The following is an 11,240-nucleotide window of genomic DNA, read 5'->3' as shown; positions in this document are numbered from 1 at the left end:
CCCCCCCCCCCCCTAAAACAGGATGTCAGGGCCAGTGCTGAGCTGATTCTGTAGGAAGCTAAAACTTTTAAACGTTAGGAAGCAGGATCCATTGTAAGTGATTTTATCAGCATTTGAAATAGCTTAAAAACCCTTTGACTCTAACATCACTTTAAATCGGTGATGGTCAGTAGCTATCCGCTTTGCCTGGAGATCTGACTTACTCATTTCCACTAATGACACCTTCCTTCTAAAGCTTTTCTTGTAATAAAAGCCTGATAAATGGGCCTGAACTAGCTATACTGTTATTACAGGTTATATATACAGTATATATATATATATATACACACATGCATATATTGGGGGTTTTTTTTTAGTTTCTTTTCAGGGGAAGGCGATGTAGGTGGATACGTGGGTCTAGGTTGGGAAGTGGAGGGGCAGGTGATGGAGCCGGGAGGGTTGTGGGGGCCCATCAGCAAAATCTTGCCCAGGGCTCAATTAATATCAATTGAGCCGAAGCACATTATTTCAGCTCGGCTGAGCCACTCGGCAGCCTTCGGCTGCTGTACGGACTATAGTGAATAGCCCATACAGCAGCCCTTCGGTTCTACTGAACCGAAGGGCTCCGGCGGCCGAAGAGAGCCAAAGGATCAACCGAAGCTACGGCTGGATCCTTCGGGTCCTACATGAAAAACCCCTAAATATTTTCATTAGCAACTAGATGTATTTTGTTGCTAAGGAAATTCTTTGTTTACATCTTGCTGCCTGCTGGTGGCTAGATTCCGCGGTCGTCAGCAGAATGTAAACAATGGGGAGAAATAGCCAGCCTGCTATTGGCTATTTCAGATTGCATTATCCAATAGCAGCCTGGCTAGTATGCCCTCCCACTGAGCAGAGGAGTGGACCTGAGAGAGAACGTTCCTCTGCTCAGTGGGGGGGGCTTCAATAGTCAGCCAGCTATTAGTTATTGCAATTTGAAATAGCCAATAGCAGTCTGGCTATTGCTCCTGGCTGTTTTCATTCACCTGTCGGCTGCGGATGCTAGCTGGCAGGTAAATAGGGCTGCGGGGGAAGTGGAGCACTGTGGGGGGGGTTGCTTGAAAGTTACTATTAACTCTCAAGCCACCAGAAACTACAGTTATCTGGCACCTACCAATGCCAGTGGGTGCCGGATCACTGGGAGTTTAATGCATATATTAGGGATGCATCGATACCAATTTTTCCAGACTGAGTATGAGTACTGATACTTTTCCTCGAGTACTCACCGATAACAATTACCAATACCTTTTTTAAGTGTCATGTGACAGTAAAAACAATACAGACTAATGATTTTATGGCAGTGGTAAAGTGCCAAGGCCCAGTCTCAGCTGCAACCCAGGTAGTTCTGCCACTGACTCCAAGCTGTAGAAGGGCCACAAATCTTAGCAATACATTATACAGCAATGCAGTATACAGCCATGTATAGTATTTATTAGATAGATTTTCTTTTCAGGTCAAATGTATTATGATGTAATATTAAATTATGGCCACTAGATGGAGCAGAGAAGCATAAGAAATAAGCATGTATTCCTTATGCTCCCCCACTCCATCTAGTGGCCATAATGCAGTACTACATCACAATACATCCAACCTAAAAAGATAATATACAGGTGAAACTCGAATAATTAGAATATCGTGCAAAAGTAATTGCAGTAAGTGCTGCAAAAGGGGCCCAAACCAAGTACTTAGTACATATGCATGCTTGTACTTTTCAGAGGTCCGATATTGTTCTATGTACAATCCTTGTTTTATTGATTGCATTTAATAATCTACTTTTTTTGAGGCTGTGGATTTGGGGTTCTTGGGGTTTTCATGAGCTGTAAGCCATAATCATCACAATTATGACAAATCACGGCTTGAATTATCTTGCTTTGCATGTAATGAGTCTATCTCATATATTAGTTTCACCTTTTAAGTTGCATTAGTGAAATAAATTAACTTTGCACGATATTCTAATTATTCAAGTTTCACCTGTATACTAAAAACGTTTGTTTTTGCCATTATTCACACAAAATAAACGTTCTCAGATATTGGCAGGCAGAATGGGCCTGCAAATTGTTTATAAATAGACCCTGAGTGGCTAAGTGTAAAATACCTTTCCCTATGAAATAATGAGAATTATGAGTTAGTGAGCAGGCTGCCTAGCTAGAGGTGAAGGGGGGCAGGCCTGGGGGGCAAGGCCAGAATGCCTAGCTAGAGGTGAAGGGGGGCAGACCTGGGGAGGCAAGGCCAGAATGCCTAGCTAGAGGTGAAGGGGGGCAGACCTGGGGAGGCAAGGCCAGAATGCCTAGCTAGAGGTGAAGGGGGGCAGACCTGGGGAGGCAAGGCCAGAATGCCTAGCTAGAGGTGAAGGGGGGCAGACCTGGGGAGGCAAGGCCAGAATGCCTAGCTAGAGGTGAAGGGGGGCAGACCTGGGGAGGCAAGGCCAGAATGCCTAGCTAGAGGTGAAGGGGGGCAGACCTGGGGAGGCAAGGCCAGAATGCCTAGCTAGAGGTGAAGGGGGGCAGACCTGGGGAGGCAAGGCCAGAATGCCTAGCTAGAGGTGAAGGGGGGCAGACCTGGGGAGGCAAGGCCAGAATGCCTAGCTAGAGGTGAAGGGGGGCAGACCTGGGGAGGCAAGGCCAGAATGCCTAGCTAGAGGTGAAGGGGGGCAGACCTGGGGAGGCAAGGCCTGGGGGGCAGGCCTGGGGGGGGGGCAAGGCCAGAAAGCAGAAGTTTTACAAAAAGAAAGTCACTTTCCCACTGCCCTAATACTGGATAGTGATGAGAATGCTCATAAAGCTGGATTGTCTGATTGAAATGCGGACGGGTGGGAGCCCCCAGATGCATTTAAGAAATCCTCCTTATCTAATGTTGCTAAATATTATGTGCATGTAAAACATTTGGTAATCTTTAACTGCGACTGTAACGTGCCAGCCTATCCATCATTCGGGTTGTTTCTGCAGCTTCGGTTATGTTATCAGCGCCCAGAATTACTGTTATTGATGTCATCACAAAGATGTTGACACGCTGAGTTCTTTGGAAAATGTCCTGACAATGACACTTGCATTTTCTGGAACACATGCTCCTGTGTTAACCCCTGTGCTGCTTGCAGTAAATGGCAGATGAGGGTTTTGGGAGGAGAGGGGCGTCTGTGTCTTCACACTTCTGTGTAGTGACAGGGAGAAGAAGTCAGGACTGGAGACAAAGGAAGGCTTTGTTTTTGAGCAGCCAAGCGGGTGACAAAGCTCCAGGAGGCGAAAGCAGTTGTACAGAGATGCTGAGTGATGTCTTTGCTGGATTCGGAGGAGGAAGGCCTCCTGGGCCCGTGCATGGCATACAGCATAGACACCGGGGAGCCCTACAAAGTCCGCCAAGGCTATGCTGTTATTTAGCAACCGCGGGAAATTTAAAATCACTTTTGCTACAATGTGTATAATTTACAACAGCAATTACATTTTGTATATATGAAAGGGAAACATCCATAATTTTATGGAAAAAATCTATAGGACTCCTTAATGACTGGTAGGATCCCCAGTGATTGGCGGAGGGCTACGGTAGTCCCAATATTCAAAAAGGGGGCAAGGTGCCAACCTGGGAACTATAGGCCGGTCAGTCTAACATCGGTAGTTTGTAAAATGCTAGAGGGCATAATAAAGGATTATCTGGTAGAATTTGTTCAGGAAAACGGGATAGTTAATGACAATCAGCATGGGTTCAGGAAAGACCGTTCCTGCCTAACTAACTTGCTAACTTTTTATGAGGTGAGGAGATTAAGGGGGGATATGATTTCCATGTACAAAATGTTTAATGGTGGTAGCAACATTAGCGATAAACTGTTTAAAATTAACTCCGTTACAAAAACTAGAGGCCATCACCTAAAATTGGTGGAAAAAAAATTCCAGCACAAGGGGCGAAAGGGGTTCTTCACAGTAAGATCAGTTAGGGTCTGGAACTCACTGCCACAGGCGGCGATTTCAGCAAATAATGTGGAATTGTTCAAGAAACTTTTGGACGATTTCTTAAGGGACCGTAATATACAGGGGTACGGGTACTCCTAGAATGAGATCCTAATAGGTTGGACTTGATGGACTAATGTCTTTATTCAACCTCAAATACTATGTAACTATGTAACTATAGACATTATCCTGTTCATCTGTAAAGATTTTGTATACATTATAACTGGATATATTACAGGCTGTGTGATTTCTCTACCTCGAGAGCAGATTGTGTTATGCTAGCTGGGCCATTAGGGGGTTTGTTCCTTTTTTCATCTATATAATGCCATCATATTCTGCAGTGCTTTGCAGAGGTAATTGAAGCACTCTACTTATTCCCTGACCACAGGGGACTTACAGGTTATTGCCCCTTCTTAGGGCCCCTTTATATTGTTAGGCATGTGTTGTTTGATGCGTTAAGGCCCATGGTGTTAGATGTCCCCATTCATCCCCTATGGGTACCCACTGAGCAGGGGCGCCCCGAGGCCGGGTGTCACCGGAGCGGTTACCGGGTGACACCCCACTGTGACGTCACCGCGCATGTGCTGCGATCTTATCGATACCTGCCAGTGGCCATCTGGATGCCGGCAGAGAGAGGAGGGCACAGTCACGCGGCGGGATAAGGTATGCCGCCGGGTACCCTCCTCTCTCCCGAATCTGTCCGGCGCTCGGTCCATGAACGAGTGCCTGACTTTTCACAGGGGGGGTGACACTAAAATGACTGTCGGTCATTTTGGTGTCACACCTCCAATGGTGTCACCCGGGTACAGGACGCACCCCCACACCCCCCTTGTGACGCCACTGAGCATCCACACACTAAAAAAGCCCTATGATTCATTTCCAGAGAAACCAGGGCAGTAACTACAGATCATGGAGCCCCATAGCAAAAAACGTGATAGTGGCTCCCTCTTGCTGACCTCTCTCTGAGCTGTGAGTAATGATACCAAGACCCCTTGTGAAGTTGTCTCTAGACTGTAGACTTTACAGGGGACAAGAGTTGTCATCAATTGCAACCAATCCTACTCCTGCAACTTAATGAGGCCCTCTTCCACGCCTAGGCCCCATAGCTGCAGCCTGGGATGCTATGGCTATCGTTATGCCACTGGGAAAAACGCGTCAGTGAAAGGAGTGAGTTGGAGTGGTTTGAAGTGTCAGTGTTCATGCTGGAAGGAGTGTGGCTTTGTATGTGCTATGTGATGCTAAAAACCCTAACTTGACCCTTCTCTTCCCACCACAACACAGCACATGTTTTTAGATGTATGTGTTGAGGACCAGGTGCATTGATTCCTCCAGGGATGCATGTTTGGGACCCACTAAGAATGAATAGGAGCGCCTCCAGAGTACCTACAGAGCAGGTTTATTCCACATGCAGCCACATAATAGGTATCTGGTCTAATTCCAAGTCCACCTTTCAGACAGAAGCCTAAATAATGGGTATATATATGGGAAGTTGGAAGAAACACAATGAAAATGCAACAAGAACATGAGAATGCAGACAGCGCCAGGACCTCAGAGTTGTAAGGATGACATTTGAGACACGGACCATATGTGTGCATAAGGATTATTGAAAAAGGTAATTATTATTACACAGGATTTATATGGTGCCAACAGTTTGCACATCCCAGTAGACAGGTAACAATGTTTTAGGCCAGTAGATATTGACTCAGGTTCAAATGGCTGGAATCAGGCCGTGTGGTTGGCCTTCTCTGACCGTTAGGGGAAGTGATGTAATAATAGCTATAGCAGCCCACACAGCTGCTATGGGGCCTGGGGTAAGAGGGGACCCCTAAACAAAACTAATCTGTGAAGTTTCCAGGATAGTTGGGTTGAAGTCAGACCTCTTCTCTGGTCACAGACCCCTCATGAAGTAAAAATGCCCAGTTTCTGCTCAGGTAAAGCCTTAAAGGACATCTCATATTATTATGGTCATCATTATTATTGCTTCTACAACTATACCTTTGATCCAAAGCTCCGATACCTTGCAGTGCACTGACTATTCTGACAGCTCTCCTGATGCCTGTCCTTCATTTAGACATTTTTATGTCAAACTCAATGACAGGAATTGTCACAGTTGACACTGCAAGCTGCTACATAGAGAGCTAGCTGGGGGGTCCCATCAAAATATTGTTATGGGGCTGCAAGATTCCTAGTTATGCTCTCAGGTGTAGGGGTTCTCATTGCTAAGCGAGCCAATGGAGGGGTCTTACAACAGCCACATACATTGTGCTCGAACAATCGTGTTTTCCATCCTAAGGCTCATCTGTCGAATGTAAAAGTCAGAGAGTGCCCATAGATAAGCTAATTATGTTCAAAGAAAGCCTAAAAACTGCCCTTTTCTGTTGGTGTATGGTCCCTTTAGGGCATTTATAATTAAAAAAGACTACAATTTTCAGATCTGTATCTGAATGAGAAGTCTGCTTTACAATTAGGGGACATCCCTTATTTTGCTGCAAGGGGTCCCAAAGGACCCAGCCTTTCACCATAGAGAGAGGGCGGAAGGGGCAATGATCCTGAAAATTGGCACATCTGTATGATTTGCTTTTTTATTTTCTGCTTCGTGAACTTTTATTTGCAAATCCTCACCCTCCCCAACCTTTCCTCCTTATCCTCCCCTTTGGGACCCCCGGGGTCCCTGTACGCAGCCAGCGACTGGCTGCCCAGGTACTCTGCTGCCATGTGTCATTTGGCATCTGTCTATTCGGTGAATACGGTTAACTGATGTCTCAGTTCGACCCGCCGTCCGCCAATGTGTTTCAGAAACTGCTGGGAAGGATAGAGTTAAAGGTGTTCTTTTTCCTGTGCAGTTTCCCCGCAAATGAGTGCAGTGAGAAGGAGCAATTGGGCTTGTGTGCATCCATCCTCCCCATCATGATCTGGGAGGAGGTAGAATATTCGGAGTCTTAGGAGAAGAGGGAGGCACTGGGGTATGGGAGGGGGAACATTGCTGAACGCTGGGTATACTGTTTCTGCTTCCTGCTGTTACTGGTTTGATTTATCCCTAATGAGTTCTGAGCACTTGAATGATCACAGCTCTCCAAGGAGTCTGGCCCATAATGCAGCATCCTGAGGCTGGCAGACACCTCCCTGAAACTGGCTGCCTGCTCTCTGTTCCTTGCACGCAGCGCCTACTGCTGGTGCAGCACAAACATGGCCGGTGCTTGCTGTTTGTACACACTAGGAGCTGGTTCTGTATAAACCCAACTCCTACATCTACCCCATGATCACAAACCGATACATTGTCTGGTGCTTAGATGAAGACATTAGCGAGGCACAACTCTATGCTGACCATATGGTGGGTAGTTTGTGCCAGCTTTCAAGCACTTTTGGTCTCCTAGTTTTTAATGAGATAATGGTCGCAGTGAAATGAGTGGCGTCTTAGATTGAACGCCACACTCCATGAGTTAAATGATCTATGGGTGGCAGATTACTGGGGGACTGTTCAGTCTAATGTCATTTTTTATTTTTAAATGGAAAGCTTTCAAAATTGCCGAGTGTATGGCCAACATCACTGCTATGATCCCATAAACAAACACGGCCTGTTGTTGGAATAAATTGCCCGCAGATTTCCAAATACCCAGCCTTCTTCCTCCTGTACCATAATCTTATCCCAGGTAAAAACATACAAACGCTTACTTCTAAGTGTCCTGGTAAGTACTGTGCATTACAGCCCCTTGGTATAACGGAAACCCCCCAGTCTTCTGCAATGGTTTGCATGTATCAATGAGATAAGGCTGATAGAGGACCTTACCTCCACAATTAAGGGATATGAAGAACCTTTCTTTAGAAGTGGTTCTACTGGAATAACTACACTAACTACAGTGGACTACACTTCTGACCTCACCTCATCTAAACCTGGTCAGACAACCTGGAACCGTGGTAAGTACACACCACGGTGACTTAAATGGACGTTGACAACCCACTCTACCCTGGTGATTCCTCTTCTACCCTCCACCCCACCTTCCCCCTCCTTCCTCTCCCCCCCCTCTATTCTCCTGCTCTTCATCCAATTTTCTCTTTGCTCCTACATCTTCCTCCTTTACCCTTCTTTTTTTCTTCCCCTCCTTTCCCCCTTACCCATCACGACCCTTAACTTCTTTGTGCCTAAGTTTGCTTTCCCCTATGGAGATAACATTTGTTTCTTCCCCTGCCAGACAAGAGCCATTGTATTTCTCATTCCCCTTTTTAATACACTTAAAACATGAGACATCTCAAGGGAGATCTGGTGGTATTGACGGAAAGACATCAGAACACAGAGATTTGATTGATGGGTACAATTTCTTTGTCGAGAGGCTTGCTGCGGAACACCTTGTTATTTTGTGGTATGAAGTTGTTTTGCCAATCCATATATGTGATGTTCCTGATTGATGTTATAAAGTGCACTGTACATACTCTGTCATCAAAGCAAGTACTTCATTGATATCTTCTTCTGCAATGTCACCTATCAAGGCGGATTAGTCATGTAAAGGCAGCACATTAAAGTAAATGATATCTACGTCTTAAACAACCATACTTTCCAATGATGTGCTTTTAAAATGTGATGGCATCCACTGTTTGCAATTCGCCGCTATGCACTCTTCTTCCAGTATAGCATTTACAGTATTCAATTGGGCAGCTACAGTATGTGTACTGTAGTCTTATGATCTAGCTCTAGCGCTGGCTATAGATTTGGAAATGTTGTTGGCTTTCATCCTCAGGAAGAGGCAGCCCGTCACACAGAATCCACCCTTGACTGTGAGAAGAAGTATCAGAGAACCAGCGGCTGGTCATCCCAGGAAGGAGCCTGCACCAATAATCAGACAAGTATGTCAAGGTTGTAAATGGTATTATTGTCTTGGCAACAAGTGTTGGCACTAAATTTTCTAGTTTCATTTTATTACCATACTTTCTTCTTAGGGACTTATGACTTAATGATGATCTGTAATAGTTGGATGGGGCATTAGTCCCCGACTCCCCCATTGTAAACTAGCAAAGAGAACAACAATATGCAACTATCAACCTGGCAAAACAAATCTCCACCTTCAGATCACCAGCAAAGTGGCTTTCCTGAGACTGGTTCATCAAGCTTGGCTCTGCCCCTCTTGCCTCCTTATAGGTTCTTTCGTGAGATGAACAGTCTTACCAACCAATAGCAGTGCTCAGACTCCTATATCTCTGGAACTATTGATTGATTTGATATGCAGTATTCACTGAAGGTAACCTTTGGGTTACTACTTCATATGCTCAGTTTCCATGGGGTTTATAGGTTTCCTAAAAGACCTTGGGCACCCAGGTTAAAGGGTTTGTAGTATACTTTGATAGAAACCAAGTACTTAAATAAAGGAGCCAGGTTCTACAATTATGGGTTGAAGGGACATCGCCATAAGTGTGAAATGACTAGCTTGGATTTATTCACAGTAAGTCACATGAATACATAGTCCAACGTTTCAGGCCACTTATAGTCCCTTCTTCAGGGTAACATAGTGTCAACACTATATAACTGCAAGGGAGGGACCTTACATGGCCCTGAAAGGTTGGACTATGTATTCATGTGACGCAATGTTAACATATCCAAGCTGGTAATTTCACGCTTATGGGGTGCTCTTCAACTCCTGATTTCTCTGCATGGCACCATTTATTGCTGTCACTACAAGCACCACTTCATCATTTTGGTCACAATGGCTGTGAGGAGTGCAGCTTGGAACACTGATTGCGGTAAGGTTCTACAATTATCTACCCAACATTTTTCTAAAGCAGCGGTACCCAACCTTTTTTCCCCGTCACGGCACCCTTTAAAAGTATGTAAAATCTCGAAAATGTAAAAAACCTGAATTTAAAAATGTAAAATACAACGTGTGGACCCCCTAAGACCCTTATATGAGATAGGGGTCTAGCATGGTTTTTAAGGGGGGAACCCATGCAAAAACACACAAAAACACAGGAAAATTGCTGTTCCTCACTTCACATCTGAGTCTCCTTAACATTACAGCCTCCCGTTCACATCAGATCCCCCCTCTTTCACATAAAGAGCCCTCTGCAAATTGGAGGCATGATGCTATTGAAAATTTCGAGGCACCCCTGAGGAAGTCAGAAGGCACACCAGGGGGCCACAGCAACATGGTTGAGAAAGGCTGTTCTGAAGAATTGTGAGGGGTAAATGCAGTTACCAGTGGGGGTAAAAATGGACAACCGAAATGAAAGGATCATACTTGGGATGATGGCAAAGGACACCTTTTGTAAAATGTTTACTTCATTAGTAATATCAAATATTTCAACTTCCTTGAGAATTATGGAAACTTCGACATGAATGGTAAATGTTGTGTAAGGTATCTTAGAGGCTCTTGAACATTGATATGTGTATATGAATGGGTTTAGTGGAGTAGGGGAGAACTAGAACCCCTGGCAGAACCTGACAAGTCTTCTAATCCCTATCCACTCTATCCAAAAGTTAAAAAAAACTTTGGGCTTCAGTTGCACTTTAACACCAGCCATGTATACACATAAAAAAGAACCTGCTATACAGAAAAGAACATACAACATATTCATATGTAGTCTTATATGTACAAAAAGACTCCGTGCAGAACCCAGCGTAGTTCATGCTTATTTATTTAAAATATTTTATTTTACAAATAATTTATGTACACAGTATTTGTAACTCAGGTATGTACACAGACTGTGGAGAAAGTACAGTAGTGCAGAGGAAGCACCGTCCTGTCTGCATCCCTGTGGTCCTGTAGGTGATTCCATGCATTGGCATTAAGTGAGAACTAGGGGGTGCAGTACACCCGCACTGACCTCAGAGATCCCGAATTTATTGCAGAGGGAGAGGTAAAGCACACACTATGCCCAGCTTCAGGCATGAGGTAAACATTGTGACAGAACATCGTGTGTACACATGCACACACAGCGTACAGGCAGGGCCACCAACCCTGCAACTTTCATCTTTGTATACTAGGTGGGGATGTTTTCATGGAGCCTGCAGGAGAGGAATTTACATACTACTCCCATACACAACACTCATTCTAGTTTGAGATTGCATATACAGAACCTTATATTGGTACTACTTACCGATATTTCATGTACACTATGGGTTCTGTTTACAAATAGACATCATTTAGTCATCCAGCAACACTGCAGGAACATTCCTTCTGTGAAAGTCAACTAGCTGTTGCGATAATAAAGCAAAATCGAATGTTCTTAGTCTATTCTCTGTTCTAGGAAAGTGTCCTTTAATAGACTCATCCATAAACAAGAGAGATAATCAGAAAA

General features: G+C 44.7%; 1 long non-coding RNA gene across 1 annotated transcript in view; it reads left to right on the top strand.

Moving 5' to 3' along the window:
* LOC108786500 overlaps window positions 1-11,240 on the top strand; it is a 20,031-nt gene extending 8,791 nt beyond the window's left edge. Inside the window, exon 3 of the long non-coding RNA XR_001941207.1 lies at window positions 11,225-11,240. This is a non-coding gene — a long non-coding RNA (uncharacterized LOC108786500). The remainder of the gene's footprint in view (window positions 1-11,224) is intronic.

This window comes from Nanorana parkeri, unplaced genomic scaffold (genome assembly GCF_000935625.1).
Source record: "Nanorana parkeri isolate BGI_ZX_2015 unplaced genomic scaffold, ASM93562v1 scaffold214, whole genome shotgun sequence".
NCBI lineage: Eukaryota > Metazoa > Chordata > Amphibia > Anura > Dicroglossidae > Nanorana > Nanorana parkeri.
Note: the sequence above shows the minus strand (reverse complement) of the source record. Positions and strands in the feature narration are given on the sequence as shown.